The sequence below is a fragment of the Triturus cristatus genome, chromosome 8 (assembly GCF_964204655.1).
Source record: "Triturus cristatus chromosome 8, aTriCri1.1, whole genome shotgun sequence".
NCBI lineage: Eukaryota > Metazoa > Chordata > Amphibia > Caudata > Salamandridae > Triturus > Triturus cristatus.
This window is the reverse complement of record NC_140591.1, coordinates 1,261,259-1,285,872: the sequence shown is the minus strand read 5'-3', so window position 1 is coordinate 1,285,872 and position 24,614 is coordinate 1,261,259. Positions and strand designations below refer to the sequence as shown.

Sequence of the window (24,614 nt, the reverse complement as noted above, 5' to 3'; positions counted from 1 at the left end):
CTAAATTCGAATAATGTCATTTTCTTCTACATTTTTTGCATTTGCCTCTCGTCCTATGGCTGGGAAGGAACAGAGACCGGTCCCTTTGAAGTCAACGAGGAGCTGGTTTGGAGCCGTTGCTGGTCTTTGCTCTTCCTGAGGGCTGCAGGTTCTGAAGATGGGAAGTGTGAGGGGAGGGTACACCCTTTCTATTACTCGGATAAGGACGTTTCTAGGCAGCGCCTTTCCTTTTAAGTGTCTGATTGCTGCTTCAGAAAGGCTTAATGACAATCAAATGTGAGATCTCAAGCGTCATGGTGTCTATGGTGTCTACTGGACTGGAGGCCAAGTGTTACCTGCCTTGAGAAGCATTTCTTTACATAAACTCGCTAAAACAGACTGTGTTCTCCCACCCTGACCACCAGACAGAAAGGATAACAGCATCCCAAGCATAAACTTTTCAAATGCAACATTCCTGTTTTAACAGTTTTCTTCCATCGGTTTGGTTGGGAAAATGAAACCAAATGTACGCACCTGTATTTACCTGGTGGGTGATGGTGGTGTATGTGTGAATGCTGGCTTTCTCAATGCGTACAGTTGAATTGTATCACATGCAAATAACGTTGTTTCCTTCAACAGTTTCTGTATGCTATCTCAGCAAGCCTTTACGACATTCCTAAAAACCCTGCATGAAAAAGAACATTCACTTAAAAATTCTAATTGTCAGCTCTCCTTTTTCCCTTAAATGACTCTCTCCTTCCTTTCCATTGAGTAAAGTCTGCTCAAGTAACAAGCATGTTTTGCCATAATCACTATTATTGTATCTCTGCAAATTGCCCACACCTCATTTAAAAGATCACAGCCTCTCCTTAAAAGGCATACCCTGTACCCTAACAAAATCTAATCTCCTATAGCTTGTCTATTAGTACCTCCAACCAACACATGAAACAGCCATATGCCCCTTTCTTTCTGCCGAGACACATCGTGAGAGTAGTAGCCAAAGCAGGACCTTGGAACAGGGGCTGATTTCTAAAAACCCCACTGGACGCCACAAGCAGCTACTCCTCGCGTTTCCCGCTCTGAGGGAAACGCTCGCACTGGGACCAGCGAGTAGTCATTTCCAAATTGACTACATCTCCCATAAGGCAGTGGGGCACCTTGAACATTGCTGGCAACGCCCAGAGCCGACGAGGTGCTTTAAATCTGCACCGGAAACGCGCACCGCGGGACGCGCCGGGCGAAGCCCGGGCAAAGGGCGGGCCCTCTTAAGCCCTCAGAGGCCTGAAGAGACTGGACTGGGCCAGGGATTCTGGTTGTTCCATCACATGATCTTCTGACATTGTAAGCAAGCTTTTTTATTCTATATAGGACCGTCTCTTCATTAGTGCCTATATTTAGATGTGGTAAGAACTGTTTAGAGGATATTAGATATCGGTGTACTACCCACATTCTTCTACAGGGACCCTATCGCTACTACTGTAATTGGCCCAGCTATTAGTCCAAAAGATCCAAAACCCTCTTTTGTATTTCTTGTATTTTTTTTTATTTTTTTTTTATCTGGATCATATAGATATGACTTCACCTGAAACAAGAAGTAGTAAAGCTGTGGTAGGTAGCTCAAAACTAACAGGAACACTAGACTATTTTATAGTACGCACTAACACACTAATAGACCAGGGTATTGTCCTCATGGAGAGAAGGGTCTCTCAAGACCTCGCTTTAGCTAAGAGGTCCTCCATGGGTCACATTGCTACAGCTCGAACCCCAGTGCTAACCCCTGATAACACTTTAAGCAATTCTAACATTTTACACATAAATGCGGTGGTCCATAGTACTACTGGTGCACATTCTGAATTTCAAGACTGTAGTGTCCTTGACCCTCAGGGTTTGGTAACCATAGGAAGCACCTTGTTAGACCCACAGCTAGACATTCAGGCAGATAGTAATAATATCCTAACAAGAGGGAAAAGGGAGGGAGCTATCCCCCCCCAAAAATAAAAGTAAGCGGACTTATAAAAAACATCCCTCTATTAAAACCGCCAAAGTTGTAGAGATAGGGGAGTGTAATGAAAATGATATAGTCAATGTAAGGGCAGCAAGGGAAAGTCAGGGCCATGAATCTGGGAAAGAAGGGGCTGGCCCCAAAATACTACCGCTGAATATTATAGATGATATTGACATTCTATCAGATAGTCCAACAGCTGATAGTACAGGTATAAGTATAGGGAATGAAGATCTACTCATACCATCCCTGACAAAAATCTTTAAGACCCTACTCACTCCTATGGAAGTAAGATTAGATGGGATACAAAAACAACTTATAGAATTGAAGAAAGAGATAAAAAAACACTACACTAGCCAGTCAAAAAAGGTAATTCAGGTACCAGCCCCTATTAGTAAAGTGCAGACATTAAAAATACCTGATAACGAAAGGGAAAAAGGCAGAAAATCAGTACCTGAGGTCCCTACGCCTAATTTTACTAATACTGACGTAGGTAAAGCCAGTGCAAAGTCTCCCGTGGCACATGGAACAGTAGTTAAAAAACCGGCTCTCCGGCTCTTCACAGTATACCTACACATAATGCTGATAAAACGCACATAGAAAAGCGTAGGAACATTAATCTACCCCCAGAAGCGTGTGAATACGTAGTCATCCTGACTGGGGTTCCGGAATTAGGCCCTACAACTATAGAACCGTATGGGGCGCTCAAAAATAAAGTGTCACATTGGCTAAATAACAATCACCCATTACCATAAACAACAAGAAGTAATATTTTAATGGTAGAGAGGGTCCCCTGGGTAGGTTATAATAGAAAAAGAACACAAGGGGACTGCGTGTTCGTATCATTCGAAGACCCTCGGCCAGTGGGACATATTTGCTCGGGGGTGCCTAGAAAAAACGGTTCATCGATTGTGGCAAGACACCTGGCTTATTTTTATACGCCAATGGAACAGCCCGATATTAGATGGAGCTGGACCAGGGACACAAACCAAGCTAGGGGTGGAATTGGGCGCGATTTGTACAGGGACTCGAATTCTAATAGTTGGGAAGTGGGGGGGGGATGACGGCTGGACTGTAATACAACGTAGGGCAGGGAGGCCTCAATACGGTAGTATGCAGTACCGTGGAGAATGGATGGGCTCGCAGTTTGTACAACCCTTCATCCCCTGTTACAATAGGTTCAGTGGATTGGAGGTGGTTTATTGACTCACAGTACATGGGGAGGAACATAAATTTATTCTCTGTCCATCCGTCTCACCGGTCACTTCTGTCACTTCTGTTATCAGTCCACCTAGGTCATTAGATCATCATGATAGCCCGCCTCGATTGCTGTCGCCCGGTATTCAGGGGGAAAATAACTTATTTATAAAAGAACTTAAGGAAGCTCCAGGGCCAATATTAGGAGCCGACCGAATAGACCAATTAGAGCTGAGTGAACAGAACCGTACCAGGCCAGGAGCATCTAGGAGGCCAAGTAAAACCTCACCAGCCGGTAGTAGCAGCTTAAATCATGGCCCCTCTTTAGCTAAGGTTGTTTCATGGAATGTTGCAGGAGTGGGCTCAAAAATAAGTGACCCTGATTGGAACCATTATATAAATTCTTTTGATATCTGTGTTCTACAAGAAACATGGGCTACAAAATCCATGCACAGGGTTGGGTATAGAACCTACCAGTTGGATGCAGTTCCATCAGTAAGAGGCCGTCCTTCAGGAGGGTTGATAATATGGGTTAGTGTGTCTATTAATATAGCCATCCAGCAATTAAGAATTGACTCATTAGATATACTCGGACTGGAAATGGTTACTGATGATAAACGGGTGATCCATCTCTTTAACGTATATAATAGACCGTGCCGATCTTATAAGGAGTCACTATGTACTGACAAATTAGAGTCAATACTGGATACTCTGGACCCGGAAACAAGCACGATCATATGTGGGGACATGAATTGCAACTTTGAGCCCATTGTAGGTATGAACAATTTGTATGAGTATGAAGATAATGCTAATGGTATACCATCCTTATCTAGTAATGGGGTTGCTGCTGGTACTACCCTAGCTTTCCAAATCACAAGGGTATTGACAAGCCATGGACTGAGGGCATGCAATAGGCGTTTACCATCTGATAGTCCCAAGGCACCTACTTTTCTGAGACACAACTGTCAAAGTATAATTGACTATGTTATTGTTTCCTCTGACCTGTGGCCATATACAAAAGACCTGACGGTCAAAGCAAGATTTGACAGTGATCATCGTCCCCTCGAAATTAGTTTTGTAAAGAGTTTAATAATGGGGTTGGAAGCTAAAGAGGGAGGATACCAAGCAGCCCCAGATAATGTTATACTAAGCAAAAACCGACGGTCTGTTAAATGGGCATATATCCTAGAGCAAGAGGAGTTAATGGCAAATATTTATAGCTGCCTTACCAACATATTCGATACTTATAACCCCTCTAAAAGTGAACCTGGTCAATTTCTTAAATTACACAAAGCGTTCTTTAGTGAATTATTAGAACTCATGACAAAAAGACCAAAAAATGGGACGGGTGTTGTGAATTTTCAGCCTGTAGGTAAATCATGGTTCAGTAAAGAATGCCGAATACCAAAATCTACCTTGATTGAAACGGTTAAAACCAAAAACCCTCTGGCAGCCAAAGAAAGCAGGAAATTATATAATAAGGTGCTGGCCAACGCAAAGTCTTTATGGGACGAGGAATTATGGTCCTGTATGCTGTCGGCAGCCAAAATGAAGGACCAAAAGTTATTCTGGGAAACAGTGGCTAAGGGTAACAAAAGGGAGAAGGGCTCAAGAGAGGTCTTTCTTGATGAGGCAACTTGGATTGACCATTTCATGAATTTGTATGCCGCTCAAGGGGCCGAAGGTGTAGTGCAGGAAGAGTACGCTCTGTCGCTTGTAGATGCCGAACCCACACAAATAGTTTTTGACTTACAGGAAACAGAACTAGCTATTAATTCAGTCAAACACGGGAAGGCTCCAGGGCTTGACAAAGTACCAGGCGACCTATTCAAGCACGAATTGGACGTCTGGGTACCATATCTTAATCATTTGTGTAATACTGTTGCGGCTGGGGAAGCAATCCCGGACACATGGAATGGAGCGGAAATTATTACTATTTTTAAAAAGGGAGACAGAAGCAATCCCGTCAACTACCGCCCTATAAGTCTTCTAGACATAACCCAAAAAATCTATGCTAGGCATATATTAAATCGCTTTAACACATGGTTGGAAGATGAATCAATTTTAACAAAATATCAAGCTGGGTTCAGAGCAAAAATAGGAACTATTGACCAAGTCCTAAGGTTTTATCGTTTGTACTGGAAATATGTCACCCTCCGCAAAGGCCACTTGTACGTGGCATTTGTTGATTTACGGGCGGCATTTGACCTTATCCCCCGAGAACTTTTGTGGGAATCATTGAAAACCCAGGGACTTCCAGTAGATTTATTAAAATTGGTCATGGGGCTACATACGGATAATTATGCCACGGTCAGGTGGGGTCCAACTGGGGAACTCGAAAAAGCTATTCCGATAAAGAGGGGAGTACGCCAGGGGTGTGTACTGGCCCCGAGCTTATTCTCCCTGTTTGTTAACGACATTCCGTCTTATATGGAGAACAGTGACAATGATTCACCAAGATTTGGGGGTCTCGTCCCTCCTTTTTGCGGACGATACCATCCTCATTTCCCAAACACCACGAAATACATGGCTCTGAGCCCGCATAAAAATTTTAGGAAAAACTTAATGTTAAATGGACAGCAGCTTGATTATGTGCAGAATTTTATTTACTTAGGTGTATCTATAGATTCATCCTTAGCATGGAGACCACAGCTAGAAAGGACCAAGATAGTTTTTAAACAAAACTGTCTCCCAATCCTTAAAAGACACAATAAATGCTTGAACAAGGCAGTAACCCCTGCCCTAGAGATTTTTAAGTACAAGGTACAATCAGCGGTACTATATGGGGCAGAATTATGGGGACCCGCATGTAGAAGTACATTTGAAAGCCTTGAGAACAAGTTCCTTAGGGGATTGTTAAAACTATCTACTAATACCCCATTGACACCCCTCTTTCTGGACCTAAACATGAAACGAACAGATCAACACGCAATATTAAGACCACTATTGCTGTGGGTCAGACTGTGGACGACTCCAGAATTACTCGACTACAAGGAAGGCTTGAAAGAAGTTATGGATCTCGATAGCTGTAATAAAGTTTATTGGTTTAAGCATGTTAGAACTTGGCTGGGCATGATAGGACTAGCCCACTTCTGGAATGATCCTGAGGCTATGAACCCGTGCTCTAGGAAAATTGTTAAACTGTCATTTTGGTCATACGTGAGCTACGAGTCAGTGTACATAAAAATCCATGGTCCATTGACTGATAATTTTTTATTGTCTAAAGATGCAGCACTTTTTGAATCTTTCTTAGATGAGATCCATCCGCCGTTATCAAAAACGTTGTACCTAAAATGTAGATATGGTACACTTGGAACCAAGGCACTTGAAAAAAGCTGGGCGAAGTTAAGCAGTGATCTTTGTACTTCATGTGCTCATGATGCAAAGGAAGATGATTTACATATACCACTCTTTTGCTCCAGCTATGTAACACCAAGGAAAAAGTGGATAGTGCCGCTCTGTCTTTGAATTGCTTCGAGATCCTATAAGGAGGCTGGCAGAATTCTAAAGACTGACACCAGCCAGGTGATAGTATTTGGAGTCAGTAGATTTCTTCTTGCTGTTACCTTCATTAGAACAAAGTTGGGCCTACATTTTTAATATAAATGCACAACTATTGTTCATCCAACATCTTAAAATGAGTAGGATGATTATGTATTCAAATCGCATGTCTAATTATCCAACCTTGAGGAGTATTTAAAAGTTTTAAACTTTTTAAACTTTTTTATTGGTAAAACCTTTTTAAATTATGCCCTAGCGGTTAGTGATTTAATTATTCTTTTTAATAGTTTTTAAATTGCATTTATTATTAATTGTATTATTAATTGTTGTATAATTTTCGCCCATGTAAATTTTGCCTGCTAAGAAATCTTGTAATTAGATACTGTGTACCCGGACGCAATGAATACACAAGGAAATAGGTTAGCTTATTTGATCCCGTTATCTTTTCTTGTGTTAGGAAGTGTTAAATTGTAAGAGAAATGAATGTTTTTATTGTATCTTTTATGATGTTAATGCGTCGAAATAAAGATCCAAATGAAATATGCCCCTCTCCCACTAAGGATCACACCAAATTCTTACTAATTAACTTACCACATTGAAACTGGAGCAAAGGCATGGAATGACAAGCTGAACTTATCTCGAATAATAATGAAGCTTCCTCCTAGGCCTTTCGTGACACTTCCCCCTGCCAAGGCAGCAGACTCTTCACCGTACCATACCATACCCCCCTTCTGAGGTCAGACTTGCTTGGCAAACAAAAAATACAATGAAATATTTTTTGAGGTTTCCTTTCTAAATGCCTATAAGAACTTTGTTTTTGGTCCGTTTATCACAGAAATTGTACTGGAAATTGCTGCAATATATATAATTAAAAAAAATATTCGTGTGGGGACAACGTCTCCAGAGCCTGCCTCAGAAATGTTGGGCCAGCTGGCTTCCCTCACTGGTGTATTAAATTTGGGTAATTACTCTACAGCCTCACCACTTTAAAATTCCACCAGCCACCACTGCGGTTGTAGATACCCCAGGGGCACCAGCAAACATCAACCTCTGTCTCAAGGTCAGATAACGTCATTTTAAGTCCCCCGGGGGCATGACAAAACCACTCCAAGTCCCCGGGGTCATGATTAAAAAACACTCTGTCTTCCTGTTTTACTGATTAGGAACACCTGGCAAGGAACACTGCTATAAAACCTGGCAGCTTCCCTCAATTGCTTTAAGATGCAGGCTGGAGAGGACGAGTCGCGGAGTGCACACTGAAGGACTAAGGTAAAGAGGAAACTACACCTGTAGGGTGACTCTCTAAACGTCTCCGCAATAGGCGGCGTAATTTTGAAACCCTTTTCACTCCTTTATTTATAACCCTCCAATCTCCATTTTTGATAGCTTCTCCTGTTTAATGAAAGGAATAGTAAGACCGCGCCTCTGCCCAGACCTATGAAGACCTTCTAAAACCGAAACTAAGGTACGCTGCAGAAGCCTTACAAGACAGTTTTCTACCAGTTTCTAAAATTATATTAATGGAAAATCTTTTACTATTTCACTCCCTTAAAATACAGCTTGCATAACATTGTTGTCGCAGATTCCTTTATCCATACTGTTAATTTTCAAAGCAATGTCTATGTTTACATCTACCTATACTCAAACTCCTTATCGTTTCAGAATACAGTGAGATCTGCACAGCATTAGTTGTCAAAAAGTCGCATAGAGGAGGTTTTGATAATTGACCCTCCCCTTCACTTCCCCCCCACCCCCCAAATTAAGATCCATCCTTGTATGGAATACATGAGCAATTATAACATTTGCTCAAATAGATGAACAACCCCAAAAGGGTTGAAGATGTTCGCAGTTAATGGAGCAAAATTACCCATTTCTAGAAATCATTGGGTGCATGCATTATTAGAAATATGGGACAACATCAGTACTAGATTCTAACACATAACACATTGTTCTCCGTGTCTTTTTGCCTCCTTCTAGGACTGGACAAAGAGTCCCATATGACCAAAAAAGAAGAACAAAACTTCAGAAGTTGGAGGGAAGGTGTCCCATTTGATTTAATTTGACTTCATGAAAGGGATCCTATAAAACAACCTTTCAGTCCTGACGAAAGCCATTGACCCATAGGGCGCAAAGTTGTCTGAAACATGTTGACCTGGTTCTTCCAGAGATAGATGTGAGAGACACCTAATACCTCTTTTCACATTTTTTAATCATACCACTACCTTTGATCTTCTTAATAAAATGTGTCCTTTCTAAAGGTAGGCGGTATTTTTAAACTTTTTGTCCTCACATGGTGAATCCCACATGGTCTCAGATTTAAGAGACAATCTCTTCTGGTGGAGGAAAAGACCCAATGATGTAACGATCAGTGGCTAAGTGCGCCAACGGGAGACATGCCTTTGGCGGAACAACACTGTTGAGGGTCTCGCAACAAATTTGGTGTTTCCCTCCCCCCCCTTCCCTGTCTCATCACAACTCTTCCACTCCTTTTAATTTTCCATATATTGTATATTGCATCATATTTTTCCCTGTATTCTTTCTTCTGTATTGTTGACTTTTCATAGATTTATGCTCTTAAGTACTCCCTGTAAATCCTGCTGTTTAAACTCAGAAGCGCACTGATGCCTTCGGGTCAGGTCTGCACTATAAAAAACTCGATAAATAAAGATCAACTCTACTATACCATACAATGACAGGCCTTTCCATACTATGCCACACAATACCTTACCAAGCCATGACATGCCGGCTTTACAATACAATGACTGTCTCCATAACATATCATACAATTACAAGCCATACTATAACATGCTATAAATAACAGCATGGCCATACAATAACATGCCATACCATACACTGACATGCCATACCGTACTATACCATATAACAGACCCTACCATACTGTACAATAACAGACCGTGACGGGCCACATCATACCCATGCCCTAACATACAATCACAGATTATTCCATACCATACAAAGGCAGGCCATAGCAAACCATAACATACAACGTTACTAAAAAAACACTGACAAATCAAATAGATCTTGCGTAGGTGCCACCTATTGGCTTTAACAATGCTCATTTGTTTTCCCATCATGTTCATTTATTTGTGTTTCGTTACGCTCATTTTTTCGTCTCGAATTATGGAGTTGGCTTATTTTCCAGTTTATGTGACATTCGATTGTCTATCTCAAATGGACTCTCCCGTGTTATGTTCTGCAGATTTGTAGAGAGCACTAACACTCGGAAGGGTGTCCTGGCCCATGAGGCTGTTGTTGCCCAAGCCCGGGCAGCGCTTTCCAGAGACCATACTGACTGTCCCTGTCAAGGCAGCGATGGGTGTATTTCTAACGGTAGCTCTGCTTGGAGCAGAGAGCGTCTGTTTTCTGTCTGCCTTAGTCCCCTGTCTGCCAAAGTCCCATCTGCTTCTGTCTGCCTTGGTCCCCTGTCTGCCTTGGTCCCCTGTCTGCCCCTGTCTGCCTTGGTCCCCTGTCTGCCCCTGTCTGCCTTGGTCCCCTGTCTGTCCCTGTCTGCCTTGGTCCCCTGTCTGCCTGTCTGCCATAGTCCCCCGTCTGCCATAGTCCCCCCGTCTGCCATAGTCCCCCCGTCTGCCATAGTCCCCCCGTCTGCCATAGTCCCCCCGTCTGCCATAGTCCCCCCGTCTGCCATAGTCCCCCCGTCTGCCATAGTCCCCCCCGTCTGCCATAGTCCCCCGTCTGCCATAGTCCCCCGTCTGTCATAGTCCCCCGTCTGCCATAGTCCCCCGTCTGCCATAGTCCCCTGTCTGCCATAGTCCCCTGTCTGCTTATGTATGCCTGCCTTAGTCCCCAGTCTGCCTTTTCCCCTGTGTGCCTCTCTCTGCCTTAGTCCCCTGTCTGCCATTGTTCCCTGTCTGCCCCTCTCAAGGCAGAGATGAGGCCTGCCGTCTGTCAGTGCGGATACCAAATATTACACAACACCCACTAAAAAGCATTTGCAATGCAATAGGTCTCACATTTGTGAAAGCTAGAGATCTTGGTGTTGAACATTTTTATATGCAGGGGAATAATATTAGCATAGCACTATTAATGAAAGCAATCATGTCACATATCATACAGTACCAATAATTATGTACATAACAATAGTAGAAATGATGGTGCCAGCAGAAGGTACTCAGCAAGCGAGGTGAGTTTCAAGTAAGGGCAGGTGCCCTCAAAGGTGCGTTGAGGCATATTACCATCTGTGTGGGGAAATAGTGCAAACCTTAAAGTATAGCTTAGTGTAGTGGGTGAGAATTTGAAACGTGTAAAGACTTTAACTTAGATAAAATGGAGCTGCAGAAACAAGTTGTTCGGGGAGCCAGCATGGGCGGCTCAAGAAGATAAACTCACCAACCTGAAAACTGACCAAATGGGGCAAGGTGATTAATTGCAATTTTATTTATATAGCGCTTACTACCCCTGACGAGGTGTCAAGGCGTTTTCAGCAAGTAGCCCGCCACTCCGGATCCCAGGGTTGAATAGTGGTGGATTAGCATAGGGAAAAGTAATTTGTTCGTTTCAGGGGTGGGCATGTGGGTCTGTTAATAGGAGGGACAAGGAGGGAAGAGCTTATAAAGGGTTAGTTGGGAGATTATAGTAGTAAAATGAGGTTTGGGATGAGTCAAATGAGGGACAGAAGAGGGCAGAATCTAGAAAGAGTTATTTGGGAGATTATAGGAGTAAAATGAGGTTTGGGATGAGTCAAAGGAGGGACAGAGGATGGGAAAATCTAGAAAGAGTTATTTGGGAGATTATAGGAGTAAAATGAGGTTTGGTATGAGTTGGGAGTAGAGGATATATTGAAACAGGTAGAGTTGAGATACAGATCAGTGAATTGGAGAGAGGTGATTTTTTAAATCTATAGTGGGAGTAAAGCAATAAATATATAAACTCAGGAGAAACCCTTTAATGAGCGATAGACTTGGCAGCTGGATGAAAGGCTATACTGATGTGCTTTGGCAAGAGAGCATTTCACTCAGGTTCAAACAAAAAACATCATTCATTCAGAACCTGGAACACTTTTGTATGAAGATGTGTGAAGAGGCTTAAGAACCTTCTGCAACCAGAGCAGACCCCATGATTGGAAAGCAAGTGGACTCAAAAGAACATATATTAACCATATGTACCATTCACAAATGGCCACAAAGTGCTAATGCAACAGGGCAGGCACTATTGCTAGCTAAGTCACTGGTACTTATTCACTCCTCTCTTGAGGAGGAAAGCCCGCTGCCCTGTTGTGGCTGATTTGAATCTCTGACTTGCAGGGTAAATACAGATAAATGAAGAAAATGGTGCCTGGCATGTTTTTAAGAAACTGCAGCAATTCTTCTACGGCCAACTTGTTGCTTTAGGTCTAGTAATTTTAAGTGACACGTGTGAACTAAGCAACAGAGAAAAATCCATCTTTAGTAAGGCTGGATCTTATTAGAGCATCCGGGCAATAAAGAGGCACCTGTTTAGCAAATGTGTTTAAAAACAACAACATTTGCCATCCTATTATTTCAGGAGTTAACAGTGGCCCAGAAGGAAGGCTAAGAGATAGTGGGCTTATTTCTAACGTTTCCAAAGTTGTGAGGCGGGTTCTTTAGTTTGCAATGCGAATCCGGTTTAACATTTCAATCGACATGCAGTAAAGAAGGTTTTGGAAGTCACTGCCTTTATTAACGACCAGAGAAAGAGGAATCAGTAAAAAAACAAATGAGCAAACACAAGGGGAGAAACGGAGTAGATGACAGGAAATAGAGTAGACAGAATGTACAGGCAGAAAGCTAAATATGACGAGAGGGACAGAAAAGGGAGAATGACAAAACAAAAAATAACACAGGAAAAAAAATAGGAAATGTTTATTTATTCAATCGATCAAAAATATGATCATTCACAGCTTAAAATACAGTACACAATCAATATACCATTAGAATATGCGGCAGTATAAAACCCATTAAAAGTGATTTATATAATACATAAAACAATCTTCTACATTTTCCATAAAAAATTAGCCTGCGTCTGAACAGAATACCAATGAATCTGGTTGGAATTATATTACCAGTGCTACAACACAGGAACAAGTTTGCCCATTTTTGACCTTTTCCACGATGCAAACATTAAAAACCTTGAAACTGCAAATACCAACCAGCTTGTGGTATCTGACTTAAATATACGCATGGCTTCCAAAGGACAATTTAAAGATAAAATGCAACATACAGGGGCCAGCCAAGTTTTCCTAAGTCCAGCGTAAAAGGAACAGCAGAAGAAAACGTGCTCAGTGGTTTCAGGTGAAATATGGCACAAAGGACACAATTAATTAACAGACAGGTTTCCCCATCAATTCTTCAATGCATTCAAAGTAAGGGTTCCGTATCTAAACTGGACATACAAAGCTCGAGCCTGAGGCGGTTCAATATCATCCAGAAACCCTTCAAACGCAAATACTCCTTTGGTATTTAAAAACCCCGCAGTCAAAGTGCCATGTGCAAACCGGTCAACTCTTTCTGAGACCATTAGGTCCCAGAACCTTTTTTTGACTAAAGGGATCGTAAGTTTAGTCATAGACCCTGGGTCTTCCCACAGTTGCACCATCTCAATTTTTGTAAACAAGACCTTGATCTTACTAAACCACTTAATGCAGCCTGTTTGATTATGCAGAGCAATCAACTCTACCTAAGCCTCCCTCAGGGGCACCTGTGTTTTGCTTATCCACACCCTGATCCAGAACAGGATTGATCTCAAAATGGCATAATGGTCAATAGGTTTTAGGCCAAGATCTAGTCTAAGTGGTAGGAGTGGTGTATTCACTGGGAGGTTCATAATGGCGCTCATGAATTTATTTTCAGCACAAGTTAGTTCTGTCAGGTATTCTAAACCCCACAATTCGGCCCCATAGAGGGCCGCACCTAGACCCTTAGCCCTATGAATTTCAATAATGGGGGATATTGGCCGAAAGGGGAACGCTCTAGCCCTTTGAACTATAGCACAATCAACATGCTGAAGGGTCGCAATGCTTTTTTCTATCTGCGGTGTCCATGCCGGCCTATCGTTGATACAGATACCCAGATAGTCAAATGAACCAACCTGCTCCAAACTATGCATGCCCAGGGTAAGTTTCCTCGTGTTAGACTTATATGGATTAAAGGCCATATATTTGGTCTTCAGACCATTTATTTCTAGACCCTTATCTTTGCAAACTAGGGCAAATTTATTTAATAGATTTTGAATGCCACAGGGTGTTCTGGCAATAAGCAGTGTGTCGTCTGCAAAAAGCAGACAGGGCACTACCTTTCAAGCCAATTTTGGGGGGTCACCACCGCATTTAAAAAGTTCTCCTATTAGGCCATTAATGTTGAGGATAAACAATGTGGGAGCAAGAATGCATCCCTGGCGAACAGCTATGGCGTTTGTCAGGGAGCCCTCAGTATTCCACCTGACCCTGGCGAAGGTATCTTGGTGTAACCTTACCAAGTGTCTGAGTAAATAAGCAGGTAGACCCAATGAGCTCAGTGCTAGCCAAAAGTTGGGACCGGTCGATGGAATCGAAGGCGGTCTTTAGGTCCACGAACACTACATATAGGTGACCTCCTCTAATTGTGACTTCTTTCCGGATTAACAGGAGAAACCTAAAGACTTGGTCCGTGGTACTGTTTGCGGCCCTGAATCCTGCCTGTAGATTTGACAGAACATTGTTGTCTTCTATCTAGTTTTGGATTCTAGTCAAGATGATTTTGCAAAAAACTTTTTGCGTTACATCAATAAGACTGATGGGCCTATAGTTCCCCGGCGACCCTTTGTCGCCCTTTTTGTGGATAGGGATAATCTCAGCACCCCGCCAGGTCTCCGGAATTGCACCCCCCTTCCAAATAGTATTGTAAACCCTGTGGAGCAACGGACCCCAGACAGACAGTTTAGCCCAAAACAGGTCTCCCGGAAGCTTGTCCAGACCCGGTGCTTTACCACTCAGCAGGAACTTAATGGCCATAATTGTTTCTGCAAGAGTGATATTTATAAGATCAGCTACTACCTGTTCACACGGATTAAAACAATGCTGGAGTGGGCAACGGCCCTTGATCTGCAAAGAATGCCCCAAAGTAATCTTCCCATACGTGCGGCTGAATATGAAAGTCAGTTTGTGCTACCAGATGAGATGATCCCTTTGCCAGAAGGTGCCAGAAATATTGACTATTCTTATTTTTAGCAGCTTCTAAAAGCAGTTTCCAATTTTCAAACTCCCAGTCCCGTTTTGCTTTGTTTTGGGCTAGTTTATATAACCTTCTGCCATTAACGATTTCCAAATGGGATTTTGTTTTTACCATCACCATTAGCTCGTTCCTAACCATTTTACAAGCATCATTGAACCAGGGTGTTATTTGCTGCTTAACTCTGTTACTTTGTTTATAAAAGAAAGGTTTTAAACTTGTAGTTAATTCATGAAAAATACTCATGACCGCCCCTAACCCAATTGTGGGAATACTTAGATCTTTAAGAGACCGCTCCACCACAGAATATATTTGGGGGAGAGAGTTTGATTTGGCTAAGACCATTGGCCATTTGACTCTCCTATTGTTGTTATTTGTGATGACCTCTACAGACTCAGACCTAGAGTGCCTACACAGAGTAACTAGTCCCGACATTGTACGCACCAAAGCGTTATGATCACTATCTTCCCTATAATAATGGCCATATCTTTGACTAGTGACCACAGATCTAAGTCAACAAGGATATAATCAATCCGAGTTTTTGATGCCCCCCTCTTAAAAGTATGACCTGCTACTCTATCAGAGTCTGTTCTGCCATTACAGGCTCTAACACCATAGGCGATAGTAAACGATAGTACTTGTTGCCCCACCCTTGTAGTTTTCTTAATGGGTGGAATCTAAAGATTTGCAATCCCCCTAGCCTTATCCCCCTCAAGGATGAGATCCTGTATGGAATTCACCGGTTCAAAATATGTATTAAAATCACCGGCGACAACCAACCGTTGATTTCCCGTGATCGAATCAAGGTAGTTGGCCAACGATGTTATTGTCCCTGAGAGTCTATGTGGGCTGTGGAGCCGATTGTATATATTAAAGAGTATAATTTTTTCAGACCCCTTACCTAGGGACAGTTCTAAACCAAGTAGCTCGGGACAGCCAAGATGCAGGACCTTTACTTTACAGAACAGTGAATTTTTGACCCATATCAGGAGGCCACCCGCTGGGCGACCAACCGAAGGCTGTATCGCTTCGACACTATATGTGGTGAAGCCAACCCTATGGACACACCCTACTGCCCATGTTTCCTGTAGTATACAGAAATGAAAAGAGTCCATAAATTTACCCCATTCTGGGTCAATTATCTTTGTGTTTTGCTCCGCCACATTCCAAGATAAAAACATTAAATCACGGCAACCAGAAACATTTTCCTGTGGGTGATCTACTAAAATGTTTTGGTCCCTCAGGGTCACAATAAGGGGGAAGGAGCACTCACTGGTACTTATTCACTCCTCTCTTGAGGATGAAAGCCCGCTGCCCTATTGTGGCTGATCTGAATCTCTGACTTGCAGGGTAAATACAGATACATGAAGAAAATGGTGCCTGACATGTTTTTAAGAAACTGCAGCAATTCTTCTACGGCCATGACACGTGTGAACTAAGCAACAGAGAAAAATCCATCTTTAGTAAGGCTGGATCTTATTAGAGCATCTGGGCAATAAATGGGCACCTGTTTAGCACATGTGTTTAAAAAAACAACAATATTTCTCTACCTCTATCTGAAAAGGAGAGCCACAAGATTGCTGCCCACTGTTTCTGGGGGGCCTGTTGAACTTTACAGGCCCTCTCCATAGCAGTTATCCACTTGTGGATATCATCCCCACTCTGGTAGGGAGGAACAACCTTGGACAGGTTCCTATGGTCTGGAATGTAATCTCTGCCTCTAGGGACACTGTTGCTGCCACCAGGGGTATCTAACCCCTCCTTCTTTGAAGCTCTTTGGAGCTCGAAGGCTTCCCTATCTAAGGCCAATTGCTTGGTTCTGAGAGCAAGCCTAGCTTCCTCATACTGCAGCAATTTGTACCTTCTCTCAGAAGAGGTCTCCCTGGGAACGTTGGAGTTCTTCTGTGGAACAGATTTTCTTCCAGAGTGATATGACCTGTCAGAGTCCCTTGAGAGGGACCTAGGCCTGTCTCCCACTCTGTCAGTTCTCTTAGGGAGAATTCCTCTGTTCCTTTCAGACTCTTCTGAGTCTGGCCCTTCATCCACAGACTCCAGGTCATCTTGATTTTCATCATCAGACCCAGAGACTATGTTTGACCCACCCCCTGATCCAGACCCACTTGCTCCTAGAGCTTGTTTCAGGTCATCTGCTACTAGCAGATCTATCAGGTGCTGTGATGAGGGACTCCTGCCCACCCTCAGATTTCTTTCAAAGCATAAGGCCTTCAGTTCAGTGTAGGCTATATCTTTGTACTGAGATGGGATGGACCCACTGGCTCCAGCCCTTGAGGACATTCTAGTGATGTGCAGTGTTGTACTACCTACACTAGTTTGTGGCCTACTGATCCTAGCTTGAGCTGTAGCAAGGGTGTGCTATCCCTTCACAAACAGCTCTAAGTTCAGTAGAACTTGTTGATACTAAGCTTGACTTTATATGTACCTTGAGTACCTTTAGTGGTTTTCAGTTAGTAATTCAAATAGAGACTTTCTGGTAAAACAATGGCAAGCTGGAATACCACACTCTGCCCACCAATGTGAGAAGTTGGGCTGGCATATGATGGTCACTAATTAAAGTGGCCACCTTGCACCAGTCCAATTTGACTCTTATGGTAGATAGGTTAAAGACAACATTTTAAAGAAAGCTATCCTAGTGGTAGCTGTGGAGAGCAGCCTTCAGGCTAAGTCTCTGAGGAATGTAAAGCAGCTTGTTTTACCTTATAATCTCTTGAATTACCAAATGAAAGGACACCACACAGGTATATATATGAAATATATATGTATTTATTACTAGACACACTCTACTAATCTCTTTACGAGATTAGAAGTCAGGAACATATGCACAAATCAATGTTTCACAACAAATTAAGCACAAATATGGCTGGGGCCCTAGGGGCGTACCAGATCATATACTAAAAAAGAGGTATAAGAAGAACGATTTGAGAAGGGAGAAGGCCTAAAGTCTTCAGAAGCGCTGGGGCCTCACTAATCCACCCAAGGCAGGTAAGTAATGGACCCTCGGGAGACGCATGCAGTGTGAGAACACAGCCGCGGATCCCAATGGAGCAAGTCGCGGTTGGAATTTTAAAGTTTTAGGGTACTTCGGGAGAGTCTAAAAGCAAGTCACTTACAGGGTAAGTAGTTCTAGAGCCAACACACACAGGAGCACCGGAGTGCACAAGTTACCTCACCCAGAGAAGCCGGGTGCATAGGTGTCTTTTGGTGTCGGGTCACGGCGTAGTTTTCAATGGGAGCCAAAGAAGACTTGCTGCTTGTGAAGACTGGAGAAGTGACGGGTGGAATCCAAGGCTGGATTCTGAAGAAAGAAGACCTGAAAGCAGAGGAGACAGTGTTCAAAGTCACTTGCCAGAGACCCGGGCCCAGGAGGATGGATGCCCACATTCGTCGGGTGATTTCAGGTGATCACGGGTGTCTTGACTCTTCATTCACGAGGTCCAGGATGCATCGACGACAAGCAGGAGCTGGATTCGGAGTGTCCCACAATGTCTGCAGCTTACTGAGGTGTCGGCAACCGGATTGGAGCCAACAAGCCTTGGCAACAGCAAGTCTCGTGGAATATGAAGAGAGTCAGCAGTGCAGACCAGCAAGGTCTGAGGGACTCACCCAGCAAGGGTAAGTCAGGGCAGGCCTGGAGCACCAAGGGGAGCCCTTTGGTTCTGTAGAAAAGTCTTCAGGGGACCCACAAGCCAACGGGCAAGGGATCGCGAAGACACCTCGTGAGGATTCACTTCACAGGAGCCCACGGTCACTCGGGACGAGGTAGGCCTCTGAAGGGATTGCACTCGAAAATAGTGCACGGTACCCGGGTATTGCTGTTCCTCGTCACTCGTGGGGTCCACTCACCTCAGCGCTGCTGGGGACTCACAATCACCTTCGAGAAGTTAGGAAATCGACTTCCAGGGCTGCAGGGACTTTGGACTCTGGCGAAAGCGGGAAAGTTTGCGACCGGTGATTCAAAGTTTTGGTGCCTGCCAAGCAGGGGAATCAGTTCTTGACTCCAAGGGAGATTCTTCAGTCTTCCAAAGGTAGTGGAACGTCAAAGGTCCAGGATTCTTCTTGTAGAGCGTGGTCCAGGGATATCTAACTTGCAATGGCAAGGGTTCCCTAACTTATACTAAAGAAAGGGAGGGACTAGCTCTATGACCACTCCTATGGGAGGGTCAGGGGAGTGGTTGGTTACACCCACTTCCCTTTGTCCAGTTTCGCTCCAGAGCAAGGGCAGGTAGCCCCTGAACCAGTTTGAGCTGGCATATGCACAGAGAAGCCTACTGCTCCCCCAGTGCAGGACTTCAATGCACTCAAGGAGTAAACCCACCAGCCCCAATACACTAAATCCTGTCTGGGAGGTGGTGACACCTCCCTGTGACAGGATGCCTTTTGTTGGGCCTCCTCCACTGTGAGTTTCGGTCAGCAGCAGGAGGGCAGCCCAGTGTCTGTGCTGGTGACATCCATTTTGTGATGCCAGAGCTCTTTCAGGATTCTACTGTGTTTCCACAGTAGGTACATGTCTTCCCCTCTAGAATGGTGGGATCATACTCCACACCAGTTACTGGTGTGGGGGTATGATTTCAAAGCGTTTGACACCAAACACGACATGTTTTGATGCAGCCATCCCAGAGTTAGCATTTACCGCGAGGTTATAATGCACTTAAGAGTATATGGTTTAACCGCATCCACAAACAGCCACAGAGAATAGACTCTGAGGGCTGCTGAGGGGCCCTGCTCAGGCAGAGGTACCCCCTCACATGTAAACCACGCACCCTGCCCTGCGGATTGATAGGGCCTGTCTTAGGGGTGACTGATAGGCGTATATGTGTGTGTAAGGTGAGATATAGGGAACCTGTATCTCAGTGAGGAGTGCTAACACTACCTCACTCAGGCTGCAGTAGCAGGCCTGTGGTGTCAGATTTAGTCTGCCTCCCAGGGGTGGCATAATACATGCTTCAGCCCCTGGTAGGCCTGTGAAGTACCTATGCCCTTGGTACCTAAGGTACCATATACTAGGGGCTCATAAGGTACCACAGTATCCAATCACTAGTGCATCTAATATGCACTCCAAGTTGTTTAGAGAGAACAGAGAGACTGGGGCCCTGATTAGCAGGGTCCCAGCCACACTATAGCCAGAAACCAGTTTTAACATCAGAAAAAAAGTGGGGGCAACATAAGTGCAGATCCTACTCTCCTACAGCGTGCACGTGCTACAAAGTGCTTACAAGGAGAAGTTGTGACGCTGAGCCACTTTCTTAACTGGAAGACGGGTTCATAGTATTTTTGGGGAGGGAGTGTAGGCGTCTGGAAATTACTAGTTCATGTACAGTGTCATTGCTGGATATAAACCTGGCTGTAAAGTAAGTCTGGGCTCAATTTTCACAAATCAGCTCATTTCAATCTAACGTCAAATAACACGAAAGCGCCTTTATGTTGTCTAGATCATAATTTAAACAGTCTGCAACCCCCAGTGCCAGAATCAGGATGAATCGATAGTTGCATTTAATTCGACAACGCCTTCTGGGATCCAACCCTACTGTCAGAAAACAAAAGGGACATTTTGTTGGCTTTTGTTCATCACTCTCTTGCTTTGCCGTAATGTCCTGTTTTCCTTTGTTTCAAATCCTATTTGCTATAATAATTCATTGCTTTTGGGTAGCGCACGTCTGTCGTTTCTAGGTGCTTTAATTAAATACGAGTATTACACAATTTAATCCTGCTACTCGTACCCAATTTACTCAAAAGGGTGGAAGGCAGATAGGACCAGGCTCAGATGCGACCTCTCGACCTTTGAACTCGCTGAGTCACCTTGGGGATTTCTTGAGTCTATAGTTTCGGGTGTCCGATGAACCAGCCTCCTTCTGCCTAAATGTGTCCCACCGACGAGATCTCTCCAAGCTTTCCCCGTTGCAGGGTGGCACCACTGCTGCTCTTTACATAAGACGACCCCAAAGAGCCCTGCCCGGGGAACGTCCAAGAAGGGGGTGATCTGGGGCCGGACGGCAAGGGGGTCAACTCGTATGCAAATATTCCTGCCGAAAGGACTCTGTTCATGTGCTTGAAGTGAAAGTTAGTCACGCCTCAGGCATGCAGGTAACACGGGCAGCTCCCAGAAACAAGACTTCCACTTGATAAGGCCCTGCTGACGGTGAATACCCTTCATACCACCTTATTATGCCATAAGGCCCTTGCTCACGGTGAACACCTTTCATACCACCTTATTATGCCATAAGGCCCTTGCTCACGGTGAACACCCTTCATACCACCTTATTATGCCATAAGGCCCTTGCTCACGGTGAACACCTTTCATACCACCTTATTATGCCATAAGGCCCCGGCTCACGGTGAACACCCTTCATACCACCTTATTATTCCATAAGTCCACGGCTCACGGTGAACACCCTTCATACCACCTTATTATGCCTTAAGGCCCCAGCTCATGGTGAACACCCTTCATACCACCTTATTATGCCACAAGGCCCCGCTCGCAGTGAACACCCTTAATACCACCTTATTATGCCATAAGGCCCTTGCTCACGGTGAACACCCTTCATACCACCTTATTATACCACAAGGCCCTGCTTACGGTAAACACAATTCATACCACCTTATTACGCCATAAGGCCCTTCTCGCGGTGAACACCCTTCAGACCTCCTTATTATGCCATAAGGCCCTTCTCGCGGTGAACACCCTTCAGACCACCCTATTATGGCATAAGACCCTGCTCGCGGTGAACACCCTTCATATCACACCTGCTCGCGGTGCATACTCTTCATACCAACTTATTATGCCATAAGGCCCTGCTCGTGGTGCATACCCTTCATACCACCTTATTATTCCATAAGGCCCTTCCTCGCGGTGAACACCCTTCATACCACCTTATTATGCCTTAAGGCCCTTGCTCACGGTGAACACCCTTCATACCACCTTATTATGCCATAAGGCCCTGCTCACGGTGCATACCATTCATACCACCTTATTATGCCATAAGGCCCTGCTCGCGGTGCATACCCTTCATACCACCTTACTATGCCATAAGGCTCTGCTCACGGTGAACACCCTTCATCCCACCTTATTACGCCATAAGGCCCTTGATCACAAGTGTACACCCTTCATCCCACCTTATTACGCCATAAGGCTCTTGCTCACGGTGAACACCCTTCATACCACCTTATTATGCCACAAGGCCCTGCTCGCGTTGAACACCCTTCATGCCACCTTATTATGCCATAAGGCCCTTGCTCACGGTGAACACCCTTCATACCACCTTATTATGACACAAGGCCCCGCTCGCAGTGAACACCCTTAATACCACCTTATTATGCCATAAGGCCCTTGCTCACGGTGAACACCCTTCATACCACCTTATTATACCACAAGGCCCTGCTTACGGTAAACACAATTAATACCACCTTATTACGCCATAAGGCCCTTCTCGCGGTGAACACCCTTCATACCACCTTATTATGCCATGAGGCCCCTGCTCACGGTGAAACCCTTCATACCAACTTATTACGCCATGAGGCCCCTGCTCACGGTGAACACCCATCATACCACCTTATTACGCCGTGAGGCCCCTTCTCACGGTGAACACCCTTCATACCACCTTATTACACCATAAGGCCCTGCTCACGGTGAAAACCGTTCATACCACCCTATTACGCCATAAGGCCCTGCTCACGGTGAACACCCTTCATACCACCTTATTACGCCACAAGGCCCTGCTCACGGTGAACACCCTCCATACCACCCTATTATGCCACAATGCCCCTGGTCACAGTGAACAACCTTCATACCACATTATTATACCACAAGGCACTTGCTCACGGTGAACACCCTTCATACCACCTTATTATGCCATAAGGCCCTTGCTCACGGTGTACACCCTTCATACCACATTATGCCATAAGTCCCTGCTCACGGTGCATACCATTCATACCACCTTATTATGTCATAAGGCCCTGCTCACGATGCATACCCTTCATACCACCTTATTATGCCATAAGGCCCTGCTCACGGTGAACACCCTGAATCCCACCTTATTACGCCATAAGGCCCTTGCTCACAGGTGTACACCCTTTATCCCACCTTATTACGCCATAAGGCCCTGCTCATGGTGAACACCCATCATACCACCTTATTACGCCATAAGGCCCCTGCTCACGGTGAACACCCTTCATACCACCTTAGTACCCCATAAGGCCCTTGCTCACGGTGAACACCCTTCATACCACCTTATTATGCCACAAGGCTCTGCTTATGGTGAACACCCTTCATACCTCCTTATTACGCCATAAGGCCCTTGCTCACAAGTGTACACCCTTCATCCCACCTTATTACGCCATAAGGCCCTTGCTCACGGTGAACACCCTTCATACCACCTTATTACGTCATAAGGCCCTTGCTCACGGTGAACACCCTTCATCCCACCTTATTGCGCCATAAGGCCCTGCTCACGGTGAACACCCTTCCTACCACCTGATTACCCCATAAGGCCCTTGCTCACGGTAAACACCCTTGCTCACGGTGAACACCCTTCATACCACCTTATTATGACATAAGGCCCCTAATCACGGTGAACACCCTTCATACCAACTTACTACGCCATCAGGCCCCTTCTCACGGTGAACACCCATCATACCACCTTATTACACCATAAGGCCGTTGCTCACGGTGAACATCGTTCATACCACCTTATTACGCCATAAGGCCCTGCTCACGGTGATTACCCTTCATACCACCTTATTACGCCACAAGGCCCTGCTCACGGTGAATACCCTTCATACCACTTTATTATGCCGTAAGGCCCTTGCTCACGGTAAACACCCTTAATACACAACTTATTACGCCATAAGGCCCCTGCTCATGTTGAATACCCTTCATACCACCTTATTCCGCCATACGGCCCTTGCTCACGGTGAACACCCTTATACCATGAGGCCCCTGCTCACGGTGAACACCCTTCATACCACCTTATTACGCCATGAGGCCCCTACTCGCGGTGAACACCCTTCATCCCACCTTATTATGCCGTAAGGCCCTTGCTCGCGGTGAACACGCTGAATCCCACCTTATTACGCCATAAGGACCTTGCTCACAGGTGTACACCCTTCATCCCACCTTATTACGCCATCAGGCCCTTGCTCACGGTGAACACACTTCATACCACCTTATTATGCCATAAGGCCCTTGCTCACGGTGAACACCCTTCATCCCACCTTATTACGCCATAAGGCCCTGCTCATGGTGAACACCCATCATACCACCTTATTACGCCATAAGGCCCCTGCTCACGGTGAACACCCTTCATACCACCTTATTACCCCATAAGGCCCTTGCTCACGGTAAACACCCTTCATATCACCTTATTATGCTGTAAGGCCTTTCTCGCGGTGAACACCCTTTAGACCTCCTTATTATGCCATAAGGCCCTTCTCGCGGTGAACACCCTTCAGACCACCCTATTATGGCATAAGGCCCCGCTCGCGGTGAACACCCTTCATATCACCCCTGCTCGCGGGGCATACTCTTCATACCACCTTATTATGCCATAAGGCCCTTCTCGTGGTGCATACCCTTCATACCACCTTATTATTCCATAAGGCCCTTCCTCACGGTGAACACCCTTCATACCACCTTATTATGCCATAAGGACCTTGCTCGCGGTGAACACCCTTCATACCACCTTAATATGCCATAAGGCCCTTGCTCGCGGTGAACACCC

The 24,614-nt window shown here is 44.8% G+C and overlaps 1 protein-coding gene across 2 annotated transcripts in view; it reads right to left on the bottom strand.

The window, feature by feature from the left end:
• LOC146799813 (NACHT, LRR and PYD domains-containing protein 3-like) overlaps window positions 1–24,614 on the bottom strand; it is a 919,540-nt gene that overhangs the window by 749,034 nt on the left and 145,892 nt on the right. Inside the window, exon 1 of one of the 2 annotated variants that reach the window (XM_085620695.1) lies at window positions 514–621. The exons of the other annotated variant lie outside the window; for it this stretch is intronic. The gene's annotated coding sequence lies outside the window, so the exon portion shown is untranslated. Of the gene's footprint in view, window positions 1–513; window positions 622–24,614 lie in introns of those variants that run through there. 2 annotated transcript variants of the gene reach the window in all.